Consider the following 15,111-nt stretch of genomic DNA (forward strand, 5'->3'; position numbering starts at 1 on the left):
ACTCTATCTCAAAAAAAATAAATAAAAAATAAATAAAAAATAAAAAATTATATATATATATATATATATATAGTACCTCAGGGAGCAGATACAGAAACTTCATCCAGTGTGAATTAAAATGATTCCATTAGAAACTTACTCTCCAAACTAATTGTGAGGCTGAGGCTGGGTTTATTGGAGCCAACTATATAACAGAGTTCTCTGAATTACCTTCCATGTAGAATGCAATGTTTATTAAAGGTGGAATAATAAAAATGTGCCAATTTCAAGCTAACACATTGATTTAATCCATTTATGTAGGTACAAAAGAACACCTGAGGCTGGGTAATTTACAAAGAAGAGAGGTTTATTTGGCTAACAGTTCTGCAGGCTGCACAGGAAGCATGGTGCCAGCATCCGCTTCTGGTGAGGGCCTCAGGCTGCTTCCATTCATGGGGAAGGTGGAGGTGAAGCTGAGATCTGCTGTGTAGAGATCACACGGTGAGAGAGGAAGTGAGAAAGAGAAGGGTAGGGGAGAGGAGAAGGTGCTGGGCTCTTTTTCACAGCCAGCTCTTAATGGAACTATAGAATAAGAACTCACCCTCCACCCCACCCAATTAATCTACTCATGAGAGATCTAATGTTCTAATGATCATTGGTTCTAATGATCCAAGCATCTCCCAGTAGGCCCCACTTCCAACACTGGGGACCAAATTTCAACATGAGATTTGAAGGGGTCAAACATCCAAACCATAGCACACATACGTGAAGATAGTAACTGCCGCAATTGTGCAGAATTGACTAGCAAAAGACTATTTTCAGGCAATAGTGATGGCAGTGGCTGCTGTTATCACGTCAGCTGCAGCAGGGAGGCACGGGGTGGGGGGGGGGCTGCAGCCTCCATACAACTGGTGGGAGCCACACCCTCCTGGGCGGGGCTACAGCTGCCCAACTGTGGCTGTGGATGGAATCCTCCCTGCGCTCTGGGAGGGGGCCAGGAGCAGGCAGGATCTGCCCTCTTGGGTGCAACTGCAGCCGCCCAACCTGTAGCTGCAGACCTGGGCCTCCCACTTCACAGAGCCAGCAGGAGTCGGGGAAAAGCAGAAACTCCGACCCTTCCTAATTGGTGGGGCAGGAGCTTTGCCGGTGCAGCTGTGGCTGCCCTCCCAGGCTCAGGACCTGGGCATCTGTGCAGCTTGCACCCTCAGGAGCCTGGGATGTTCCCTCCCCTGAACCCCGCTCCCTTTGAGGGCATGGGATACCCACCTTGGCCCTGCCCCATCCCTGCAGGCTCGGGGGTGTCTACTCTCGCTACCTGGCCTCTCTGCTCCTGGTGCCAGCTCTGATCTCCTAGCAGGGTTGGGGCCCAGCCCCAGGGCGGTGAATAGCAGCAGCAGCCAGATTAATTCCTGGACAAAAGGGGGCAGGTCCCCAGTAAGGCCTCACCTTCAGGCCAGGGAAGGCCTGAAGGCTGGGAGCCAGGTTGCCAGTCCTGCGGACCAGAATGGGGACTCGTGGTGCCTTTTTCGGGGCTGCCCATGGCAGCCCATGGGCCAATAGGCATGCACTTCCTCCCCTCTGAGGTCCGTAAAGCCCTGGGCTTAGCCGGAGCAAAGCAGAGGACGACCAGAGAACAAAGAGGACAGACAGAAGACGGGACAACGCGCTGTGCAGATAAGTATTCTCTCTGCTGGTAGCTGGAGACGACGACGACGGGACGACCAGCTCCAGAGAGGATAACTCACTTTTCTGAGAGCTGCAGAAACTGCCGGCAGAGAGGAGTACTCTCCCTGCTGCGAGCTTAGGTGAACTGCAGAAATGGAGCTCTGCTCTCCAGGGCCTCCTCCCTGCAGACAGCTGAACACTACACGGGATGACCTGCCTACAGAGAAGAGCTACCCACTCCCGCTCCTCTCAGCCGTTCTAACACTAAACGAAAAGTGTTTTGTCTGCGTACCACGGCCACAGATGTTTCTGGCCAGAAAAATCAACTTCCCAGAGATCCTGTAACAGTATCTTATCTGCCATGCTTTAGTACGGCAACCAATGCTTTTTATGATGGTTTTATTATGGTGATACTTAAGAGCAGATAAACCAGTTTTGTTTTAAAATCTCAACGGACATCACATATCTAATTGCCTGCACCTGCAGCAGACTGCGCCAACCCCTCTTCCCCACAGTAGGCCACTTGAGCTTCAGTTGTGGCAGAAGGAAAAAGCCTAAAGGAAGGTAGCAGGGGCAAACTTGGCCTGGTGGTAGGAGCAAGGTCAACCATCAGGAATGAGGGGAAACTGGTACTAGGTCAGGACTGCAACTGAGCATGCATTTTTTTAGGGCCCTCACAGACTGCAAGAAAGATGCATGTGGGGTTATATTGCAAGGATGCACAAGGCCCAAAAATGGGATAGACCCCCTCAGCAGATGACCAGTCACTCTGTGCCCTTGTACTTCTAAACTTGAGGTTAACGAGAGACCTCAGAAAATTGAATAACCCTAGTTTTGAAGAGCTCCCCTTAGGAGATCCCATGAGCTTTATTTATTTATTTTTTTGTGATGGAGTCTCGCTCTGTTGCCCAGGCTGGAGTGCAGTGGCACGATCTCCGCTCACTGCAAGCTCCGCCTCGGGGTTAATGCCATTCTCCTGCCTCAGCTTCCCGAGTAGCTGGGACTACAGGCGCCCATCACCACACCCGGCTAATTTTTTTTTTTTTTTTTTTGAATTCACGTGTTAGCCAGGATGGTATCGATCTCCTGACCTCGTGATCCGCCCACCTCAGCCTCCCAAAGTGCAGGGATTACAGGCATGAGCCACCACGCCCGGCCCCCATGAGCATTTTTACTCACTAAAACAGAGTCTGACGGGAGGGGTCAGCCAATATTCACTGCAACAAGCATCCCTATTGCGTCCAGTTCCCCGTGGACCTCTCTGAGTGGAAGGAACTCAATTTGAGCTGGGCTGCCTTGACTCCTGACTGGGGCAGCCAGGTTGGCTTATAGCAAGCGGCGCAAACCACAAGCGTTTCACCTAGAAAGGTCAGTGGTTAGGACTATAGCCTTGCCAAGAACGGAGAGTGCAATGGAGTGCTCCTAAACTTGGTAGAAATGGCTGCTGTGAAGAGAGAGAGAAAGAACCAGGAACTATGGGATTAAGGGACCAGCGAGTGTTGAAGACCACAACTAAAGAAAAACTTTAGACAAAACAAATATAACAGTTTACTTGAGCAAAGAACAATCTGCACACTGGGCAACTCTTAGAACCAGAAGTTCATATAATTCAGTTCTGCAAACTGGGTAGTATTTATAGAAAAAGGCTGAAGAGGCAGGGAGCAGTGGTTCACGCCTGTAATCCCAGCAGTCTGGGAGGCTGAGGTGGGCAGATCACTTCAGGCCAGGAGATGGAGACCAGCCTGGCCAACATGTGACACCCCATCTCTACTAAAAACACAAAAATTAGCCAGACGTGGTGGTGCACACCTGTAATCCTCGCTACTACTCGGGAGGCTGAGGCAGGAGAATCCTTGAACCTGGGAAGCAGAGGTTGCAATGAACCGAGATTGTGCCACTGCACTCCAGCCTGGGCAACAGATGGAGACTGTCAAATAAATAAATAAATAAATAGCCAAAGATAGCAGAAACAAAGAACAGAGACTGGTTGTTTCACAGTTACTTTCCTTATAAAGGTCAAAGCAGAGGGGACAACCTTGTCATGCTGGCTAAAACTGGCCTATTTGGGGATTTGGACTTCCTGATTTCTTGGAAGGTCAAGCAAACAACTTGATTTTGTCTTGGTGGCATGGAATTATTTTTATTTTTTATTTTTGAGACAGTCTCGCTCTGTCGCTCAGGCTAGAGGGCAGTGGTGCGATCTCCACTCACTGCAGCCTCGGCTTCCAGAACTCAAGGGATCCTCCCATCTCAGCCCCCCAAGTAGCTGGGACACCAGGTGTGCACCATCATGGCTGGGTAATTTTTTTATTTTTTGTAGAGTTGGAGTCTCCCTATGTAGCCCCTGCTGGTCTCAAACTCCTGGGCTCAAGCGACCCTCCCACCTTTGCCTCCCAAAGTGCTGGAATTACAGGCCTGAGCTACAGTGCCCGGCCAAGGTGACCTGGAATTTTAGCATAAGTGACTCCATTTTGGTTTGATCTGCTGAGGCCTAGTGAAGGAGCTCAGTCTAAATCGATGGGCTCCTATAAATTTAATTTAACAACCGCAAGTTTCTTTATAGCTTAGAGTAATTTTTTTCTACTTTGACTTCCGTGGGGAGGGAAGGCAAATTGTTACTGCTCTCTACATCAGGAGGTGGCAAACTTCTTTTTGTAGAAATTCAGATTGTAAACATTTTAGACTTTCTGAATCGCATACTCTTTGTTCATTCATTTGTTACAAGCCTTAAAAATACATAAAAAGCATTCCTAGCTCCCAGGCAGGCCTGTTTTTGGCTTGAAGACGGTATTTTGCTAAACTTTACTCTAGATAATACATCCATTGGAGATAGTAAAGTTTCTTTTCTTTTTTTTTTTTTTTTTTTTTTTTTTTTTTTTTTTGTTGAGATGGAGTCTCACTCACTCCAGCCCAGGCTGGAGTGCTGTGGCTGGATCTCGGCTCACTGCAACCTCTACCTCCAGGGTTCAAGCGATTCTCCTACCTCAGCCTCCTGAGCAGCTGGGATTATAGGCACGTGCCATGACACTGGGCTAATTTTTGTATTTTTAGTAGAGACAGGGTTTTGCCATGTTGGCCTCAGACATGGAGTCTCAGACTCGTGACCTCAAGTGATCTGCCACCTCAGCCTCCCAAGGTACTGGGCTTTAAGTGTGAGCCACCGCATCTGGCCGAGTAAAGTTACTTTCTACCATTCCAAGAAAGGCTATTTTCTTGAGAAAGACTGGATAAATAATTTAGAAATTGGTTTGTGAATCATTTTTCTCCTACCTGAATGAAGAGGGAGTGCTAGTGGCAAGCTAGGTGTAGCTACGTAGACTTATGAAAATAATTAACATACTTTCAGAAGAAGGGAGAATTAGGGGAAGTCACATGATTTCTTATTTGTGTTATACATTTGCTTAATGCATTTTTCTTTTGGGAATTTATGAGTTAGATATGAAGTATACCTTTGGCAAACAGATTTTAAAAATTCAATGAAAAGAAGCAAAATCTATCCCATGATTTAAGACTCCAAAAGTGTTTAAGAAAATTAGAAAACAAGCTCTAGTTTAAATTTCGAAAAATCCCAATGTGAGTATAAAGTTTTCTTAGGAGTTCAGAAATGTAAAAGGTTTATACAAAAGATGAAAGAAAGAGTATCTTTCCCAAAACCTACGTGAACAGTGTTTGAAAAGCTAAAACCAAGAACAAACTGAAACTTAAATCCTCCTCCTTAAAAGGAAGTGTGTTTTTAGAAGTAATGGTGGGATGGAGTGCAGTTAATTATCAGGATTGGGTTAGGACTGGCTGCATAATTTTTGGAATCCAGTGCAAAACAAACATTTGAGTCCCCTTGTTAAACAAAAAGTATTGATAATCAAGATGGCGACGGCAGAACATTGTATGGAGCCTTCTGAGCAAGAGCTCAGTTTACATGCTCATGAAGAAGCTGGAAACCAAAAATAAATTCCAAGGCCCCCCAACCATCTGAATGCACTTCCTCCTAAGCCAGGGCACTCTAAAATTCAACCTGAAAGACTGGTTCAGGCCATCACACGGAGTGAGGGTTAGACATGCCTCATTATACCTCTCTGTCATTAATATCAACACAGATCTTAAGTCTGATAAGAAACAATTAGAATCTATTCTCTCTGAAGCCTGCTACCTGGAGGCTTCATCTGCCTGATAAAACTTTTGGTTTCCACCACTGCCTCCGAGATGTACCGTCTTCCTGGACAGAACCAATGTACAGCTCAAATGTATTTGACTGATGTCTCATGCCTCCCTGAAATGTATAAAACCAAGCTGTGCCCTGACCACCTTGGGCACATGTTCTTAGGACCTCCTGAGGAAGGACTGTGTCACAGGACATGGTCACTCATATTTGGCTCAGGACAAATCTCTTCAAATATTTTACAGAGTTTGACTCTTTTTGTCGACAGAGGCCCTCGGCTGGGGACTCAAGAATACCCAAATCCTGCCTCAACCCAGCCATCTCCACTTCCTTTGAGGTTCTAGAAGGAGGTTTGAAAGATACAACAGCATGTAAGATACCCTAGCAAGTACCCCTTTACTTTCAAGTGGGTTCCTGTAACTGCCTCTTTAGGGATCCTGGATAAGCTATGCTGCAGCACAAAATTTTGGCTCAGGACGTAAGTAGAGTCTTTCTGCCACGCAGAATTGAGGATTCCTGAAGGTTTAGAGAAATAGAGGAGAGAAAAAAGAGCAAATGTCTCTGCCTAGAAGGCACCTGCTGTCCCAGGAGAAGTAAAAAGGACAAGTGTACTTTAGTGACCTCTCCCCATAGCAGAAGTGTGCCATTCACTATTTTAGAATCTCATCAGATTAGCAGCGCCTATTCTAGGACAGGGGCAAAGATGGAGATTGGAAAAGAAAGACTTTCTCCTGTTCCTTCTTCACCCTATTGTGAGGGAAGGGCTTTTAAAACTACATTTGAATTACATTTGAATTTAAAAAAAATAAACAGGATGAGCAGTATTCTCTGCTGTTTTGAGGCAGTTAGCATAAATGCTAAGAGATAACAATGAGCAAGGAAAATCACCATTTATTTTCTTTCATCTTTTTTGTAAAGCAATAGTTAGTAATCTGCAGTTTTATCAAAGAAAAAAAAGAAACTCAATAAATGAGTATATAAGAATAGGCCAGGCCGGGCGCAGTGGCTCAAGCCTGTAATCCCAGCACTTTGGGAGGCCGAGACGGGCGGATCACGAGGTCAGGAGATCGAGACCATCCTGGCTAACACAGTGAAACCCCGTCTCTACTAAAAAATACAAAAAACTAGCCGGGCGAGGTGGCGGGCGCCTGTAGTCCCAGCTACTCGGGAGGCTGAGGCAGGAGAATGGCGTAGACCCGGGAGGCGGAGCTTGCAGTGAGCTGAGATCTGGCCACTGCACTCCAGCCTGGGCAACAGAGCGAGACTCCGTCTCCAAAAAAAACAAACAAAAAAATAGGCCAGATGTGGTGGCTCACACCTGTAATCCCAGCACTTTGGGAGGCCAAGGCAGGCGGGTCACTTGAGGTAGGGAGTTCAAGACCAGCCTGGCCAACATGGTGAAACTCGGTCTCTACTAAAAATACAAAAATTAGCTGGGCATGGTGGCGGGTGCTTGTAATCCAAGCTACTCAGGAGGCTGAGGCAGGAGAATCGCTTAAACCCAGGAGGTGGAAGTTGTAGTGAGCCGAGATGGAGCCGCTGTACTCCAGCCTGGGTGACAGAACAAGATGCCCATCGTCTCAAAAAAAAAAAAAAGAGTATATAAGATTATCAAATAACAATGCAGATGTTTGAAAAATGAATTTAAGTGTCTAGAACTAGACAAAACACAGCCCTACACCAGAGGCGTCTGAACCAAAGCAACTCCATCTTGAATAGGGCTGGGTAAAATAAGGCTGAGACCTACTGGACTTCATTCCAGGTTAGGCACTCTAAGTCACAGGATGAGATAGGAGGCCAGCACAAGATATAGGTCACAAAGACCTTGCTGATAAAACAACATGTGATAAAGGAGCAGGCTAAAACTCACCAAAACCAAGATGGAGATGAGAATGACCTCTGGTGGTCCTCATGACTCATTATAAGCTAATTATAATGCATTAGCATGCTAAAAGACACACCCACCAGCGCCATAACAGTTCACAAATGCCATGGCAAAGTGAAGAAGTTACTCTATATGGTCTAAAAAAGGGAGGAGCCCTCAGCTCTGGGAATTGCCCACCCCTTTCCTGGAAAACTCACCCCTTGTTTAGCATATAATCAAGAAATACTAAAAGTATAATTAGTCAAGCAGCCTACACTGTTGCTCTGTCTATGGAGTAGCCATTCTTTTATTCCTTTACTTAACAAACTTGCTTTCACTGTACTGTGTTGACTCGCCCCAAATTCTTTCTCACATGAGGTCTAAGAACCCTCTCTTGGGGTCTGGATCAGGGACCCCTTTCTGGTAACACCTAGAATACTAAAGAGATAGGTATATGTGCTCTGGGTTGCCATAATTATTCTGAGAAGTTATAGGACACATAAAGAGAAACCAAAAGACTGAGGGGGAGAAACTCAAAAAAATTTTTTTTGAGATGGAGTTTCACTGTGTGGCCCATGATGGAGTGCAGTGGCACGATCTCAGCTTACTACAACCTCCACCTCCCGGGTTCAAATGATTCTCCTGCCTCAGCCTCCCAAGTAGCTGGGACTACAGGCATGCACCACCACACCCAGTTAATTTTTGTATTTTTAATACAGATAGGTTTTCACTATGTTGGCCAGGATGGTCTCGATCTCTTGACCTCGTGATCTGCCCACCTTGGCCTCCCAAAGTACTGGGATTATGGACGTGAGCCACTGCTCCCAGCCCTCAAAAAGTTTTAAAAAGAGGAAAAAGCATAATCAAAATTGGAATTAGTAAACTTGGAATTGCTGCTGGTAAATTGTGAACAAACACCACTGTACAAGCACTTTGCAAGGACTTATGTAAGATGAGATGATAATAGAAGCCACCCTATGTGTTCTGTGAGCAAACCCTTTCAATTGAGACTCTTTTTAAAAAAAAAAAAAAGTTGGGGTGGTGGGGAGGCACAGTTATGGTGGTAAATCAATGAGTAACAGAAATAATTCCAGCAAAATGATGAGCAAAACTTATCATATTGTCCTTGGAGACAGGATGAAGAAACGTGATAGGTGACTCAGCAGTTTGAACAATCCAAGCAGGGTGAATGAATTAATACATCAGGGACAACTTGACCAAGAGTCACTGTGACATCTCACAAAGCTCTGCCTCATCACTGTCCTGTTTGGCAACATTATCAGTAATTTATATGCTGGCACAGAGGCATGCTTATCAGGTTTAAAGATTACCCAAAGCTAGGAGGGATAGTTAACATAATGGCTTCACTAAAGAGTCACAATTACCTCCACAGGCTGGAATCTCAGTCTCAAATGTCAACAGGTTGACATTTTGACTAGAATAAACGTAAAGGATATTTTTAGATTAAAACAAGTTTTTTTGTTTTTTGTTTTTTTTTTTTTGTTTTTTGTTTTTTAGTGACCAGGCTTGGTTGCAACTGATAAAACAAACAAAAAAAGTAAAGTTTCTTTTTGAAACGAAGATGAAGTATAGGATGGAAAAAATTATGGTTTTGATTGATTATGCATTAAAACGAACCAGCTCTACAATGCAGCTGTTGAAAATGTTAATACTGCTTTGGACAAATCATTAAAAACAATAGTAGTCATTTATTGAGAGGGAATTGTGAGCACTGGCTCTGGAGCTAGACTGGCTGGGTGACACTGGACAAATTCTTTCATCTCTTTGTGACCACATTCCTCCATTTTTAAAATCAGGGTGATATGGTTTGGCTGTGTCCCCACCCAAATCTCATCTTGAATTCCCATGTCTCATGGGAGGGACCCAGTGGGAGGTGATTGAATCATGGGGGCAGGTCTTTCCTGTGCTCTTCTCATGATAGTGAATGGGTCTCACGAGATCTGACGGTATTATAAGGGGGTGTTTCCCTGCGCGAGCTCTCTTTTCTTGTCTGCCACCATGTGAGACATGCCTTTCACCTTCCACCATGATTATGAGGCCTCCCCAGCCATGTAGAACTGTAAGTCCGACAAACCTCTTTCTTTTGTAAACTGCCCATCCTCGGGTATGTCTTTATCAGCAGCATGAAAACAGACCAATACAGGGTGGTAAGAATAATACCTACTTAATAGGGTTCTTTTGAATAACTCAATGAGATAATACATATAAAAATTTAGAACAGTGCTCAATAAATGTTAGCTATTACTGTTCTGTTCCAGACACTTCACACACATTTGCATGTGTATGTATGTGGCTTTTTATTTAATTACAGGTATTCATTGCAAAGTAATACACATATTAAAACAATACTAAAAGATATACACTGAAAAATTATCCCTTAATTATCAGTCCTTCTACTGAGAGATTAAATTAAAATGCACCTTTCATTTTTATATACAAATGGGTACACAGACTGCACAACACTCTGCACATTTCCTCTCCACATGTTGTGTATCTTGGAGATACTTCCCTATCAGTATATGTAGATCTATTCCATTCTTTGGTTTTGTTTTGTTTCCCTCTGAAGACATGGGGTTTCACTATGTTGTCCAGGCTGGTCTCCAATTCCTGGGCACAGGTGATCCTCCTGCCTCAACCTTCCAAGTAGCTGGCACTACAGGTGTATACCACCACACCTAGCCTATTCCATTTTTTTTGTTGTTGTTTTTTGAGACAGAGTCTTGCTCTGTCACCCAGGCTGGAGTGCAGTGGCACGATCTCAGCTCACTGCAAGCTCTGCCTCCCGGGTTCACACCATTCTCCTGCCTCAGCCTCCCGAGTAGCTGTGACTACAGGCACCCACCACCATGCCCGGCTAATTTTTTTTTTTTTTTTTGTATTTTTTAATAGAGACGGAGTTTCACTGTGTTAGCCAGGATGGTCTTGATCTCCTGACCTCATGATCCGCCTGCCTTGGCCTTCCAAAGTGCTGGGATTACAGGCGTGAGCCACCACACCTGGTTCCATTTTTTTCTTTTTTTTTTATACTTTGAGTTCTAAGGTACATGTGCACAATGTGCAGGTTTGTTACATATGTATAGTGTGCTGCACCCATTAACTTGTCGTTTACATTAGGTGTATCTCCTAATGCTATCCCTCCCCCCTCCCCCTACCCTTTTTTTTTTAAGTTGCATGGTATTCCACTGTGTAGATGTGCCACAATTTATTTACCAGATCCCCAAACCACAGTTGTTTAAGTTCGTATTCAGTCTTTTTTTCCCACAAACAATGCTGCTACGAACTTCCTTGTAGCTCAGATACTGGAGTCAGATTGTCTGGGTTAAAATACCTGTGCTGTCACTTATTAACGTGAGCATGAGTAAATGTCTGAGCTTTACCAACCTTGACTTCCTAAAGTGTGACATAGGGATAATAATAGTGCCAAACTCATAGGGTTCTTGTAAGGATCAAATGGAGAGTACCTTGCTTGATGCTCCTACATAGTAAACTCTCAATGAATATAAAATACTTCCATTTTTAACTTTCCAACTTTACATACATTTGAGTTTGTAGGTTGAATTCTTAGAATTGCAGATTCAAGGGTGTTCGTTTAAAACTGGCAGATAATATTAAATTGTCCTTTGTGTTGGATCATGTTTTCCTCTCTAGATACACACTCTATCTGTCCTGATCCTACTCTGTATTCCAGGAGGCTATAAACCTCTAGCAGCCAGTGTCCGTTCAGGACTTCTGTGAGAGATGGGAGGGCAGAAGGAAGGAGCCCCAAGCCTTTGTTTGGCACTGGCTATATTCCCTTACCAGAAGCCAGCTTCCATTAAGCAGCTCCTCCCCAGTGGCTACTAAGTCCACAATGTTCCTTTTCAAAAAAAATATTTATCTTTAATAAGACAGGGTCTCTCTCAGTTGTCCAGGCTGGAGTGCAGTGGTGCAATCACAGCTCACTGTAGCCTTGACCTCCTGGGCTCAAGTGATCCTCCTGCCTCAGCCTCCTGGTATTTGGGACCACAGGCGTCTGCCACTACATCCAGCTAAATTTTTAAAATATTATTTGTGGAGACAGAGTCTCCCTGTTTCCCAGGCTGGTCTCAAACTCCTGGACTCAAGTAATCCTCTTCTTTGGCCTGCTGAAGTGTTGGGATTACAGGCATGAGCCACCGAACCTAGTCCCCACCATGTTTCAAGAAAAGCTCTTTCCCTTTGCCCTGTCAGTCAGATCGGGTAGAAGCTATTTCCTGCAGTTGCTTGTCCCTGGATCTTTCACCAGCCCTTGCAAGTTCCCCTAACCCTGAGCACATCTCTATAAATAAGTCTTTTGCTAAACTTCCTTCAGCTACCCTTTCAACGTGCCATCTCACTGGCACACTATCCAATTCACACTCTCACCGATTCACTATGAGAATATTTGTTTTCCCACACTCTTGCTGATATCAGCATGTCAAATTTTTTTTGGTATTTAGATTTTATATAAAAGATTTTATACAAAAGACTCCTTTAATTTTTTTTCTGGGCACCAGTGCCATTATTTATCTTTTATCACTGGTAGTGTTTCATTTTAAACTTCAGTTTCTTCAAGGCCTTTGCATAAGTATAGATACTTATTATTTCCTCAATATTGTATTAGTTCAATTAAAAATATCAGAAAATTCAACCAAAATAATATGAAGAACTATTGCAGACATTAAAAACTTTACCCCAGGCTGGGCTCGGTGGCTCACGCCTGTAATCCCAGCACTTTGGGAGGCTGAGGTGGGCAGATCATGAGGTCAGGAGAATGAGACCATCCTGGCTAACACAGTGAAACCCCATCTCTACTAAAAATACAAAAAATTAGCAGGGCACAGTGGCGGGTGCCTGTAATCCCAGCTACTTGGGAGGCTGAGGCAGGAGAATGGTGTGAACCCGAGAGGCGGAGTTTGCAGTGAGCCGAGATTGCAGCCCTGTACGCCAGCCTGGGCAATACAGCCAGACTCTGTCTCAAAAAAAAATTTAAAAAAAAACTTTACCCCAATAAAATTTTTTAGGTATGATGATGACTTGTGGCAGTGTTTTTATCCTGTAAAATCATTACAAGTAAAATGGTATGATATATTAGATTTACTTCATAATTCTCCAGAAAAATAGACAATAGAGTGTGGAGAATACATGGAAGAAGACTGGGAAAGTGTAGGTAATTGTTGAAAGTAGGTGATGGATATGGGTGTCTCATTATATCCACTCTTTCCCATTCTGTACCCATTCATTATCTCCATCCTTTTATGCTAAAAGTCCCAAAATAAGAAATAAACCAACAAACAAAACCAATAGCAACAATAAACAAAGAAATAAAAAGACAACTAAAAATCCAAGTTGAGGAGAAGGATAGCCAGTGAGATCCCCAGGCGAGGCAGTTGCTCCAGCACTGCCCAGCCAGGATCAAGGTGACCGTCACCTTCAACAACCACAGGAAGCCACAGCTCTCCAAGTTCCACCAGCTCTACAGTGAAAACAGACAACAGCAAATCATCAGGGAGACTTTCCACTTGGTATCTAAGAGAGATGAAAATGTTTGTAAATTTCTAGAAGGAGGATTATTAATTGGAGGATATGACAACAAACTGATTTCTAGACCTCACGTAATATCATATTTTGTCTTCTGTGTGGGTTCTTCAGAAAATGGATTTGGTATTTTAGATCTAATTTGAGTACTTATGGAAACATCAGGCAAGTGTTTTTGAAAATGTGAACTGGATTTCATTTTCCATGTGGCTCACATTATTCTTGTACAAATGATATTGGGAGAATGGTACTAGAGACTGCATTAGTCTGTTTTCACACTGCTATAAAGACATACCTGAGACTGGGTAATTTATAAAGAAAAGACATTGAATTGACTCACAGTTTCATATGGCTGAGGAGGCCTTGGGAAACTTACAATCATGATGGAAGGGGAAGCAGGACGTCTTACATGGTGGCAGGAGAGAGCCAAGAGCAAAGGGGGAAGAGATCCTTATAAAACCACTAGACCTCATGAGAACTCACTCACTATCATGAGAACAGCATGGGGGAACTTCTCCCATGATCCAATCACCTCCTTCCCTTGACATGTGGGGATTACAGGTCCCTCCCTCGACCTGTGGGGATTATAATTTGAGATGAAATTTGGGTGGGAACACAGAGTCAAACCAGATCAGAGACCAACAAGAATGAGATTGTTACACAAATCAATGTGCAAAATAAGTTGAAAAAAACAGAGGTTGGCTTTGCAGGAACCTAACAGCCCATGCTGTATCAGCTGTGTAGAATATAAATCTTCCCAAGATTCCAAGAAACGTTAACACTGGTGACATCAGTATAAAAGTGCCAAACCTGCCCTCTTTTAGACAAAAAATTTAAAAGACTATTTTCAGTAAAATCCAGGGGAAAAGGTCATCCAAGTTTACCTTGTAGTTGTTCACCAAAAATAAAGGAGAGTCTTAACTTTTGCCCTTGGATTTAAGTCAAGGTACTGTACAGAAGTTGTATAAAATCAATATGTGAAGTTCAATGTACCTTTTCTTGTTCAGTGATTTTTAAAGAAATCAAATAGTTCCAGTGTGATTTGTTTTCTTTTCTAAACTTTGTTTCTATGCCCACCAAAGGCATTCCCTATATATTGGCTACTATGATATTTTGAAAAGTGTTTGTGATCTTTCTTTATGTATCACCCAAAACATTGGTATTTTGTATTGATTACAAGTGTAGCATTCCTTAATTCTTTCTGCTATTTGTCACAATTGTCACTTAAAGAACCGAGTGTATATTGTGTGAAAATACTATGACTTTGTTCTTTTTTTTTTTTTTTTTTTTTTTTTTGAGACAGAGTCTCACTCTGTCACTCAGGCTGGAGTGTCATGATGCGATCTCAGCTCAAGGCAACCACTACCTCCTGAGTTCAAGAGATTCTCATGCCTCAGCCTCCCAGATAGAGGAACCTGTAATCCCCCCATGTTAAGGGAAGGAGGTGATTAGATCATGGGGGAGGTTCCCTCATGCTGTTCTCATGATAGTGAGTGAGTTCTCATGAGATCTGATGGTTTTATAACCAGAATTACAGGCATGCACCAACACGTCCAGCTAATTTTTGTATTTTTGTAGAGACACGGTTTCATCAGGTTAGCCAGGCTGGTCTCGAACTCCTGACCTCAAGTGATCCACCTACCTGGACCTCCTAAATTGCAAGGATTACAGGCATGAGCCACCACACCTAGCCATGACCTTTTTTCTTAGTTTAAATAAACTCCAATAAAAAAATTCAAGTTAAACAGTTTTTATAGGTCTAATACAATATTATCTGCAGTCCATTAGGTTAGGTATGGCTGTGAATATTTAATCATAACTTTTCAGTTGCAATTTTGTGTTCACATTGTATTTGGATATCTCTCAATATTTTTAAAAGAAAATTTTCAAC

General features: G+C 43.4%; 1 long non-coding RNA gene and 1 pseudogene across 1 annotated transcript; one reads left to right on the forward strand and one right to left on the reverse strand.

Moving 5' to 3' along the window:
* Positions 1-325: 325 nt before the first annotated feature.
* LOC144340555 (uncharacterized) lies at positions 326-1,861 on the reverse strand. The gene is made up of 2 exons (XR_013416803.1): positions 1,725-1,861; positions 326-462 (listed from the first exon to the last, which is right to left on the reverse strand). It is a non-coding gene; the product is annotated as an uncharacterized LOC144340555 (long non-coding RNA).
* Positions 1,862-9,246: 7,385 nt separating this feature from the next.
* Positions 9,247-14,057, forward strand: LOC100430757 (AP-3 complex subunit sigma-1 pseudogene; annotated as a pseudogene).
* Positions 14,058-15,111: the final 1,054 nt, after the last annotated feature.

Source organism: Macaca mulatta, chromosome 4, assembly GCF_049350105.2.
Source record: "Macaca mulatta isolate MMU2019108-1 chromosome 4, T2T-MMU8v2.0, whole genome shotgun sequence".
NCBI classification, from domain to species: Eukaryota; Metazoa; Chordata; class Mammalia; order Primates; family Cercopithecidae; genus Macaca; species Macaca mulatta.